Below are 13,184 nucleotides of genomic sequence, written 5' to 3' on the forward strand. Positions count from 1 at the left end.
ACTTAAAAAAAATCTTACTACAATGAATGATCATCTATTAACTATTACTAAAACAGAAGTTGCCGACTTCATCATTGCCCACGTGTCGCTCTCTCAATAAAAATTTTCCCGCCTAAATGCTATAATGATGTCATCTTTTTTTTTTTTTTTTTTTACATTTTTGAAATGTTAATATTAGAAGCTTCTACATTACAACTAAAACCTATTATTTTATTGTAGGAAATTTAAACAATTTTAAATAGCACATTAATATATGACCTCCTACATTGAAATATGAATTAGACAACGTTGATCACTATATCAAATTTTGATTAAAATAAAAAATTTTAAAATTAAGAAATGTACATAATTCTTATTTATATTCATGTATAATATCGCTTTATTTTTAAAATGTACAAATTAAATATATGTTTCATATAAACTGTGCATCGCACGGGTTCTAACCTAGTTGTATCTAAATAACGAGATTTGCTTTACATAAAATCTAAACTAAACTTTCTAAAAAATTATATTGTTTATTCTTTTTTGAAAGCAAATATTATATTGTTTATTATAACTATTTTAAGTGGTTATTTTCAATAATATACTTCATACTTTCTAATAATTGGTGTCGAGTCCTTATTTTTTTATGTCGTTTTATAATTTTGTTGTATTATAATCACCCCGTATTAAACAATCATGCATCTATTGCACCGGAATTAATGTTGTACTTCACTATACTAGGGTGTCCTTCATGCATGATGCGCACGGAGAGACTAGCTCTTGCGGAAAATTTGTATTGGCGTGTATTTACACCGTTGGTTTGGGTGGTAGACCTGGTAATTTTAATACGTACACTATTTGGTTTATGTGTCTATGTGGTGAATTTGTAGAATAGTATAAGAAAGCCACCAAAATCTTTTAAGACAATTATTTTTTAAAACACTAAAAAGTTTGATAGTGTTATTTCAAAATTATTATTAATTAATATTTAATTGATTTGTATCCCTTCATATTTTAAGCGCCAAGTGTTAGTTTAGAACTCTTAATTGATGTGCATATTTCAATAATACTATATGTAATATTTGTAACGTGTTTTTCTTCATATGATTTTTTTTTGTGTGATGTGGTCATTTGGACTATGGAGTAATAATATAAATCTCATTCAAATTCTATAACGTTGTTAATATGTACATTTAAAAGCTAATAAACCTTAACAATAGTTTTAATTAAAGGACGACAAAATAGTAAATAAGAAGAGCAAATACAAAAGAGTAAAAATAAACAGGCTCTTGGTAATAAACCGTCTCTTTGTACATAATTTTTTTTTCTTTTTAAATAATTATAATATCATATGAAGTATAAAACATTAAAAAAAATTTATTAAAAAAATGCATTACATGTTTTTTGTTTTTTCTTAAAAAAAACTGAATTAGTTGATGATATATCATATATGTTTAATGAAAAAAAAACATTAGATACATTAATGATAGTAAACATATTAATGAGGGTAAAAAAATAAATTCACATTTTGTACACAATTTTGAGGGTATACTTGGTAGCACACTATTCCTAAGAGTTATCTTCTACTTTTTATAAGGTGGGGATAATTTAGTAAAATCTGTGCTGCACGGGAATTTAATTATTCCATTCTAAATTATCCAATCAAACGATCGCTTAATTTTTTACTCGGGAAATGTGACAAGGTTTTTTTTTACCCATTAAATTCTGTAGAGATACAATAAAAGTACTTCGTAATAAGGCTTTTGATTACACTATAATTAATAAATTCCTTCCCTAAATTCTTATGGACTACAAACACGAAAAAGTGAAAAACTCGTCCTTGATTTCGTGAGAGTTTAACATCAGTAATCATAATTCCTAAGAATCCTAACACGAAAGGAAACTCACGAGTCACGACATTTTGTATAAAGCCACAACGTCACCAACTGGTGCAACTGCTAACATCTCTTTTCACCTTCCTCTCTTCCCTACGTGGCGGCGTATTTCGACGATAATCTCCGCTTCCGAACACCTCCATCCTTCTAGACCTTTCCACAATGTGCTCGAAGGAATCCGATTTTGAAATTTCCCGCGAAATTCTTGACGAATTTGTGTGCGTTGCCAATGAAGCCGTTGATGTTGCCGGTATTGTGGTGAAGAAGTTATTTGTGAAACCTCAATCCATTCAAACCTTTGATAAGTGCGATAAAGGTATGATTCTATGTTGAATAATTTAAAAAATGGTAGACATAATTCTTGTTGTTCAATCAAAAACTATATAATTTACTAATTGATAACTATTAATTATTATATAATGTATATATTACCAAAATATAATTACTTTCAAATACATTGATATTTTTATTAGAGTTGATAGTAGGAGAAAAGTTGAATATTTGTTAGGGCTAAAACTTTGATTTTTAATATTTAGTGACATGCTAGGATTTGTTATTAATTATGTTAGTATCATGGCTATGGTCTTGCTAATATTATTATTATGCTTTGATGAGATTATGATGATGATGATGATTTACGACATATTTCATGTTATTTGTTAATTGACGAATAATTTATATACAATTTGTTAATATTATGTTGGATTAGTACTTTTATTGCCGTCAATCGCTCTAACGCCGCCATTTGGCTTCACCCTCATTTGTTCCCCTTTTAACCTCAAGCCAACATCTCCACCATTTGAGCTGGCTCTAAGTATCTGTTCAACTTTGACAACAACGATGACCTCCCTGACCAATTTTTCCATGTCATGTTAAACCTCTACTCTGTCCTAATTGAGCATGATTTCATCCGAAATTGCATTTCAACTACCCTTTCACTTGTATATATCTACAAAATCACCACTACACCTCATGTCGGTCACTTATCCTTACTGGATTTCATATCGTCGACAAATTCACCTTTGTTGATGAAGATTGTGATGTGGTTCCAGCCCATTTTGCAATATTCATATATTGTTTTTGGACTCATGTATTATTGGCTATTTTCATGGACTTATGAAGTCTAATTTTTTATCCATATTTGGCATTACTATTGTGGCTTCTCTTGGAAGCTTTAGAGGGGAAATCTTTTGGTTAAAAAGTGTCCAAGTGAGCAGCTAGAAGCTGGGTAATTACACACACAAAAAGAGAGAGAAAGTAAGGGTTTGAATAAGAGTATCCAACTTCGAAGTTTCTGGGGCAACCTCTACAAAACTAACTATTATAAGAGTTTCCACCGTTGGATCGTGCTCAAAGTTTTATAGCTTACTCCTGACATCAAGGGATTCATTTTGGACAGTTGGATCATTGGTTTGAAGTCTGGTTTGGTCAGAATTGTCTTCGGACAAAACTGCTATTTTTTAGGTGAATTCTACTCGTTTGCTCTCTAATTTTGATCTCTTATTGTTTTTTGTTGTTGGTGGGTTGTTAAACCTTGTGTATACTTATTTGAGTTTATTTTACCCTCATATATCAATAAGAGAAGCGAGGATGGGCTCCTTAAACGGTCCCGTGGTTTTTATCTTTCACATCAAAGGGGTTTTCCATGTATAATCTTTGTTTGTTGATTATTGTTATTTCTTCCGATTATTGGTGTTATTCTTGTTGATCTTCTACTACCCTATTGCTTTTTTGGTTGTGTTATATTAGTTGTGTGAGAAATTGGATTATTTGATTGGATTGAATTTGGGTGGATTGTCTTGTGTGTGACATAGTGGGTGTGGTAGTGACCCATTTTCGATCCCTACAACTTGGTATCACAGTATGGAGTCGACTAGTGGTAGTTTAATTTAATGGTTAAATTGACATCAACTAATTATTCAATTTGGAGACATATGATGGAAGATTTTCTATATTGTAAACACTAATGATTCTTGTTAATTTGAAATTGAAGGGTGGGAAGTCTTAATGAATTTCAGAATATTATTAACAAGTTTACTACTATGAAGATTGTTCTTGATGATGAATTGCAGGCTTTGTTCTTATTGAGTTCTTTGCCAAATAGTTGGGAAACCTTGGTTATGACCATTAGTAACTCTGCTCCAGATGGTGTGCTATCTTTAGATATGCTCAAAGAGAGCATGTTTAATGGGGAAATAAGAAAAGGGAGATAGGAGTTGAAAGTTCATAAGCTCTTGTTGTTGAGAACAGAGGAAGAGTGATGTGAATCGAGTCCCCTTTCTTATAACTATCTTTATTTCATTATTTAGGTATTCTCATGGTTTTACCTTACTCTTAAAGTGGGGGTTTTACAAGTAAGTTTTTAATAATGTTTTTGTTATTTTCTTATTAGTAGTTATGGGGCCTTGGGCTTCCAAATTTAGTCAGTGGGCTATCTTGGTTCATTAATTAATTATTAGGAATTTTATCTAGTTTCCTTACGGAGCAAGTAGGATAAATTTATTTTTTCTATATATACTAGTTGTATGTCAATTATTTTAATAGGATGTTTATGAATTAAAAATTGAGTTTATTGAGCTTTTGCTTGAAGAGAACTTTGTTAAGGTTCAAACAAGTTGTTAACTAGGGTTTTGGGATCGTTGCTCCTAAGATCAAACTTAGAAGTTGTTGCCTTCTAAAATCATCCTTCACATTTCCACCGTTAAAATCACTCAAATCCTTCCATCAAATTAAAACCGTCAAAAATACGCATCAAAGTGTAACTATTTTTATTGCTTTATTTAGGTACTCTCTTGGTTTTACCTCACTCTTAAAGGGGGGGGGGGGTTTACAAGTGAATTCCTAAATAAAGCAATAAAAATAGTTATAAGAAAGGGGACTCGATTCATATGAAATAGGCAAAAGTAGAGGTCCCAAAGGTTGTGATATCTCAAGGAGTAGGTCCAAATCCAGTGATTAAAGAAATGTGACTACATGCAACTATTGCAAGAAGCCTGGTCATATTAAGAAGTATTGTTTTTGTTTGAAAAAGGATTAGAGAAAGAATAATGATTCACAGAAAGAGGGAGATGATAAAAATACTGCAGCAACCGCTTCTAAGAGTGATGATGAGGTCCCTTTTATTTGTGAAACTAGTGAGTGTCAACATGCTGATAGTTCAGACATAGAGTGGCTCGTGGATCATACCATTGTGTTCCCAAGAGAGATTACTGCATGAACTACAAGTCCGATGACTTTGGTAGTGTGAAGATGGGAAATCAGAGCACAGCAAGCATTGTTGGGTTAGGTGATATTCGTGTGAAGACAAGTGTTGAGTGCGTGCTTACATTGAAGAATATGCGCCATATTCCTAATGTACGCCTTAATTTGTTGTCTGCTAATGTTCTTGATTTAAAGGGCTTCCGACATACTTTTGGTTATGGTAAGTGGAAGTTGTCTAAGGGTTTAGTGACAAGTGCTTGAGGCGAGTTGTGTTGCTCATTGTATAAAACATACTTGAGTGTATGTTATGGTGAGCTAAATGCAGTTGAAGAGAAGAATTCTCCTAATTTGCGGCATCAAAGATTGGGACATATGAGTGATAAGGGATTGAAACTTTTAGCAAGTAAAGCATTGATTCATGTTGATGAAACTCTTTCTCTTGACCCTTGTGATCACTGTTTGGCAGGAAAGGAGCATAGAGCTTCCTTTTCCAGGACGTCTACTAGAAAGTAAGGCAAGATGGAGTTAGTACACTTCGATGTTTGTGGTTCCATTGAAGTTGAATCTCTTGGTGGAAATAGATATTTTTTCAGTTTCATTGATGATGCTACTCGAAGAACTTGGGTGTATATGTTGAAGACAAAAAGTCAAGTGTTCGAGATCTTCTAGAAATTTCATGCCATGGTAGAAAGGGAGACAGAAAGACAGTTGAAGCGTCTTTAAACTTATAATGGTGGTGAGTATACTTCGAAAGATTTTAAGTATTTTAACTCACAACATGGTATTAGACATGAGAAGATAGAGCCCAGTACACCACAACACAATGGAGTTGCAGAAAGGATGAACAAAACCATTGTGGAGAAAGTGAGATGTATGCTTAAAATGTCTTACCTTCCTAAGACATTCTGGGCTGAAGTAGTTCAGTGTGTCGTGTATTTGATCAATCGTTCTCCATCCGTTCCTCTTTGTCTTGACCTTCCTGATAAAGCATGGAAAGGGTGTGATCCTTCATATATTCACACCTAAGAGTCTTTGGATGCAAGGCATTCATGCATGTGCCAAAAGATCAGAGATCGAAACTTGATTCCAAGACCAACCCACGTGTTTTTGTTGGCTATGGTGATGAAGAGTATGTATGGTTTCAAACTATATGATCTTGAAAAGAAGAAGGTTATGAGAAGCATAGATGTATTCTTTGAGCATGAGAAGGATGCAGATCTTCTGAGTACAAGGTATACTTCTACTTCAGAATTGACTTTTGATACTACTCCTACTCCTCTTGTAAATAAGCCAGCAGATGAGAATGTTAAGGAGAATCATGAAGATCTAGGTTGTTACAACCTGATGGTGATATACCAGTTCATGATGATGATTATGTTCATGATGGTGTTAATCTTGATGAGTCTTCATCAGATGAGGAAGAAGTACATGAAGAAGAGGTTCATGAGCAGGGGGAGCATCCTACCCCTCTAGTTAAGAATACACAGGTTCAAAGGTTAACCAGAGAGCGCAAACCTTCAACAAAGTATATATCCAAGCTCATAGTTCATTCTACTCACCGAGGATGGTGAGCAAGAAAACTACCAAGAAGTGTTTTCTCTTGAAGAGAAAGATATGTGGCTCGATGCAATGAATGAAGAAATGGAGTCCTAACAGAAGAATGAAACTTATGAGTTGATGAAGCCTCCTAAGGGCAAGAAAGTCTTGAAAAGCTGGTGGGTTTCAAGAACAAGAAAGATGGTGAGAAAATAGTGAAGCGCAAAGCCATATTGGTGGTAAAAGGATGCAATCAGAAAAAGGGCATTGACTTTGATGAGATCTTCTCTCCTGTTGTCAAAATGACTTCTATTAGAACTGTGTTGGCATTAGCTGTAAGTCTTGATCTTGAGTTGGAGCAGCTTGATGTTAAAAGTGCTTTTTTACATGGTGACTTACATGAAAAAATATACATAAAGCAACCTGAATGATTTGAAGAGAAAGGGAAAGAAAAGTTTGTTTGCAAACTGAAGAAGTGTCTTTATGGGCTTAAACAAGAACCAAGGTAATGGTACAGGAAATTTGATTCGTTTATGACAAGCAACAACTATAAAAAAAAACTTTGGCAGATCCTTATGTGTGTATTAGAAAGTTCCATGTAGGTAACTTCATCATCCTTATTTTATATGTGGATGATATGCTGATAGTTGGACAAGATGCAGAAATAATTCAAAGTTTGAAGAAAGACTTGTCCAAGTCATTTGACATGAAAGACTTGGAACCTGCAAATCAAATATTAGGCATGAAGATTGCTCGTGACAAGAAGGCTGCAAAGTTGTGGCTTTTGTAGACATCTACTTTTGGCCTCTTGTCCCGACAGGAAGTGAAATGATGATAAATAAAACCATCTTCGTGTTGTACTGAAGTGAAGAATGCTTATGGATTACTGGTTAAGCCACAACACACAAAAAACTAGCCCAAACCAATGAACAAGGCCAAACAAGGTCCAATTAGCTAAATCTGATCATAATTAGGCTTAAGCCCGTGCTTAAAACCTAATAAAGACGGATTTAGAATCGCCTAGGTTAAAATAAACGTTGCCGCTGAAAATGCCGCACGCAACTCAAAGAGTCGTGCTGGGCAGGCGCGCGCAACCTAATAGCACAACTGCCAGAGTTGCCCCCGTAAAAGATTTAGAATTTCGAAAAATTGGAAAATCAGATCTTACAAGAATGAAGCCGCGCGCAAGACAATTAGTTGTGTTGCCCATAGCAACGCAACCAAATAACTTGCGCTGGGATGCCGCAGAATGTTCAATACCCTAATCCTACCCATTCCCCATAAATAGAGGCTTAATCCGAGGCTTAAACACACATAAAATTACCCAAAATTCTGGTAGAATACTTGTGAACTTGTGCTACCTAACCTCTCTTGTCCTAAACACTCATCCCTTTGATATTTTGTTACTACGGTGGAGGTTCCCGAACCAGAAGGAGTCCATAAGTGTTCTAAACGGAGATCTAGCAAAGAGAAGTGGTAAATTCCCGAGAACTTCGATAAATCATATTTATTTTCTTGAACACCTTAAAAGGATTAATCAATCAATTCGGTAGGTGTGAATTGCGGCAGGAGCGGTGGAATTGAAGGAAGAGGGTAAGAAATGGTGGTTGTGTAGGTGGTGGATGGGGGCTGCGACAGGGATAGTGGAAGGAAGGTAAGAAATGGTGGTTCGGTTAGTGGGTTAAGTGGACTTGCATGAGTGGAGTTCTTTGGGGCAACGAACAAAGGAGAAAATGGAATAAGATGCATATATAAGCCAAAAATATCAACATATCAGCTAATAAATGTGTAGTATCAGGTAATATTAGGGACATATTAGACATTAATAAAAAACGTATTAGCCAACTAAAAAAAGAAATCTATCAGCCAACAAAAGATACATATATAAGCCAACAAGAGGAGTATATCAGCCAACAAAAGGTACTTTTAAGCCAACAAAAGGAACATATCAGCCAACAAATAAAGTGTATCAGCTAACAAATGAAGCATATCAGCCAAAAAAAGCAACTTGTAAGCCAACAAAATAAACATATCAGCCAACAAAATAAAATATATAAGCCAACAATTAAAAAACACATATCAGCCAACAAAATAAAATATATAAGCCAACAATTAAAATACACATATCAGCCAACAAAATAAATATATCAGCCAACTAAGGTCATATAAGCCAAATGATGTCTGATATATATATATATATATATATATATATATATATATATATATATATATATATATATGTATATGTATATATATATATGTATATGTATATGTATATGTATATGTATATGTATATATATATATGTATATGTATATGTATATGTATATGTATATGTATATGTATATGTACATGTATATACATATGTACATGTATATATATATATGTACATATACATATATGTACATATACATATATGTACATATATATATATATATATACATATATATATATATGTACATATATATATGTATATATATGTATATATATACATATATATATATATATATATATATATATATATTAACAAAAAGAATATATTAGCCAACACAAATATCATATCAGTCGCCAGCACATGAAACATATAAGCCAACAAGTAAAACATATATATATATATATATATATATATATATATATATATATATATTAACAAAAAGAATATATTAGCCAACACAAATATCATATCAGTCGCCAGCACATGAAACATATAAGCCAACAAGTAAAACATATCAGTCAAGCCATCCACACAGAAATTTGTGTGCGAACATCCGCACGCAATAGCTTCTCAATAAAAAAAAAAAGCTCATTCGTTATAATGTAATCCTTATGTGATTTATGCTTGTAAATAAATCAACTTAGTTTTTAGGAATCGTGTTGCATATATTATTTGATAATGAAATTGTGAAAAAGGATGAGCTAGTATGTAGAGGTCGCACTAGGGCTAGGATGACGATTCCCCTCAAAAAGGAACGTTATCTTAGTACCCTTGCTCTCCAACTCAATTTTGATACTAGCTTAGTAGACCAATTTGGGCATGGGTAAACTTATGATTCCTGCTAAATATCCTTTAAACTATATTTGGGAGAAAGGCATGAACGAGGTTTATGAGTTTTCCTATAACTCATTAACGACTTTCTATGGGTTACTTTAAAAAAAAATTAATGACAGACACAATTCTAATTCAATGTCTCCCAAATTGTTAGGAATTAAAATCCTAACACATCCTAAAAAGTGTAAATTCGTAGCCTCGTAGGCTTTTAAAGGGCCAGGGCATAGTTGAAGTGGGATCCCCAACGACGGGATACCCTCCTCACAGCAGCTTCCTTGAAGAGTTATGGTTTTCAATAATCATACTCTGGTTACTCCTTATTTACCTTTCACCAAGGTAAATGTGCTTATTTATGTTGATGACTTGATGATATCCGGGAACTAGTCCGCTGCACTTTTAGCCTTTAAGAAATATCTTGGTGAATGTTTTCATATGAAAGATCTTGGTGTTTTAAAGTAATTTTTGGGGACTGAAGTTGCTAGAAATGGGGAAAGGACTTTCTTGTGTCAACGAAAATACACTCTTGATATTAGTTAGGAGAGTGGATTTCTAGGGTCTAAGCCTGCGACTTTTCCTATGGAGCAAAACCATCAATTGGCTCTTTCGGCAAGTCCTCTTTTGGCAGATGATGAATCATATAGAGATTTGGTAAGGCATTTGATTTACTTGTTCTTCACTCGTCTAAACTTGGCTTATGCAGTACGTATTTTTTCTCAGTTTTTACATGAGCCACTTCGTGATCATACGGATGCGGCAATGAGAGTAGTGTAAATTTGAAGGTGCTCCGGGGCAAGGTATTCTTCTTTGTACTGATTGTGATTTATATATATCTGGCTAGTGTGACTCGGAATAGGCAAGTTTCCCTCTTACTTGTAGGTCTTTGTTTAGTTGGCTTGTGTTCCTTGGTCGGTCTCCTACATTATGGAAGAATAAGAAACAGGCGATTGTTTCCCACTCTTCAGCCGAGGCTGTGTATAAAGTCATGGTAGCAATAACTAGTGAATTGAAATGGCTTAATAGTCTTGGTGTTCAACACCCACATGCTATGAGTTTGCATTGTATCTTTCTCGGGTTCCAGTTTTTCACGAGCGCACGAATCATATTGAAGTAGATTGTCACTTTCTTCGCGATGCTATTCTAGATGACATTTCTCGCATGTTCCTACAAATGCACAATTGGTGTTATTTTCGCGAAGGCACTTGGTAAAAACGAATTTGATTTTCTCCTTCACTAGTTTGGCATTTATGACCTTCGTGCTCCAAATTTAGGGAGGCATTGGGATTAATATTTGCATGAACATTGTAGGCCTTAGTAGTTAAGTTATGGTCTATATTGTTTGTTGTACTTGTAATTAGTCAAAGCCAATACTCCAATAGTTTAGCTTATACTTCCTCCATTTTTTAATAGTTGCAACACACAGTTTTTCACGCTATTTAAAAAAAGAAGGGTTTACATGATATAATACACTTTAAAATGGGATAAATGATTTTTTAGTGTATAAATTTAGTGGGCCATGTGCTTTAAATAAGAGAGATAGTACAACTTTTTCCCAAAATATTGTCTATTTATAGTGTATTGCAAGTATTTTGATATTACCATTTTAGGGAAGTATTGCAAATATTAAAAAACAGAGGAAGTATGTATTTTTGCTGAGTGAAATTACAACCCTAAGGGGCGGGCATTTCAATTACCACTCTCTACACACACAAAAAAAAAGGAATACATAAGATTGTACTAAGAAGAGATTCACCATTGAAAATTATTCACAAAATTAGGGAATGCATGGAATTTTAATTCCATTCTCGTTGAAATTTCCATTAATATCTCCCCATGTATATATTAAATCATATATCAAAAACTTGTTTTTATACTGGCCGGGAGAATACAATGGAGTGAATAGTAAAGTACGCAATCAGCTACGCAATTCTATAAGTTTTAGCCACCCAAACATTCAGCCATGTTCAGAACATTAATACTAACAGAAGGGATACATCATACATATATTTCCAATTGCAGAGTTATATAGGAACATTTTACCAACATCACTCAGCCTCTTGAAAGCAGCAACTCCTTGGGGTCTGTAAAGGTGCCTGTAAGTTCAGAATAATAAAGCATGAAGCTTCACAAGAATCACAACAATTAAATATAAAGCTCTGGATCCTTTTTTCAATCAACAAATTGCATGAGTGGTGTAGGTTAGTAAATGGGAATGGTAATGAATTATGACAGTTTTGAAAGAAAATACTCGTGTTAATGTCTATGTGGTGAGGGGTTACTACAAAAGTTGCTGAAAAATCATCATATCAAGTAAAATTATCAAAAATAAATATCATGTAGTAATATGCATGAATAATAAAAATATAAAGATGAAAGAATTTGGGAATTATTTTCTTTAGTATTCACTTTACCAAAATTCAGCATATATACATAATACAAGCCTCAAACTAGGCGTGATAAATTGATACAATGAGGTAACTAATCTTATACTTTGACTAGAAGATATACACTCTATATAATATATACACTATAATACTATATTTAACAAAAGATAATTACTTTTAAAATAGATTATCATCGTGCATAACATCTTAAGTGTGTGATTTTAGGACAGGTATTACCTATATATATGCAATGGGGAAAAAAATTAGAGACAGAAGGAGTAATTGGACATATTTTTCTAAGGCAAAAATAAAATAAAATGGTCCATGCTGCAAAATAACTTAAGGACCTAGAAAATATGGCTTTAAGATTTTTTTTTTTTTCAAAAAAAAAAAAAAAACTTAACGTATAATTTAACAACGTAAATTATACCGTCTCCATTAGATAAGAAACATAAGCTCTCCATTAAATGGGTAACTTTTACTTATAATAGGGTAGCTTTAGTTTATCTTAGAGGTAACTTATGTATCTGATTTAAAATTTTTTGACCACATTAAGAGATAGAGAGAGTAGTTTATTAAGTTCATTAAATCAAAAGTACACATAACGGTAAAATATGAGATATATGAATGGACACGAGTCATTATGATCAACTCTGTAATAGGTAATATATGTAAATGACATAAACTTTTCTATATCTCTAAATTAATTTTTTTTTTTCCTTCAACATTGAATTAAAATTATGATATGCAATAATACACATTATTGTGAATGAATAATCATATAATGTAAAAAAAAAAAAATATCACTACTTTTATTAAGCTAACTTTGATTTCCATTTTGTGAGATTTAATATTTAAACTTTTAAAACGTGCAACTGCACGGGTACCATACTAGTTATCCCTAAACATGTGTTTTTCCTAATCATCAATTGGAAATTTGTGAACTTGATCACGTGTCTGGGGATAATATTTCATAGCTGCAAATTACATATAAGCCATTAGCATCACTTATTATGGCATACCACCAAGCAGGCCATAAGGCTCTGGAAAATGGAATCATAGAATCATGAATAAGTCACACCCAAGATGGTCAAATTTTACGTTCAGAATTGATTAATTGACCTCCTAAACTTGAATCAGAG

The sequence above is a fragment of the Chenopodium quinoa genome, unplaced genomic scaffold (assembly GCF_001683475.1).
Source record: "Chenopodium quinoa cultivar QQ74 unplaced genomic scaffold, ASM168347v1, whole genome shotgun sequence".
Lineage (NCBI taxonomy): Eukaryota > Viridiplantae > Streptophyta > Magnoliopsida > Caryophyllales > Amaranthaceae > Chenopodium > Chenopodium quinoa.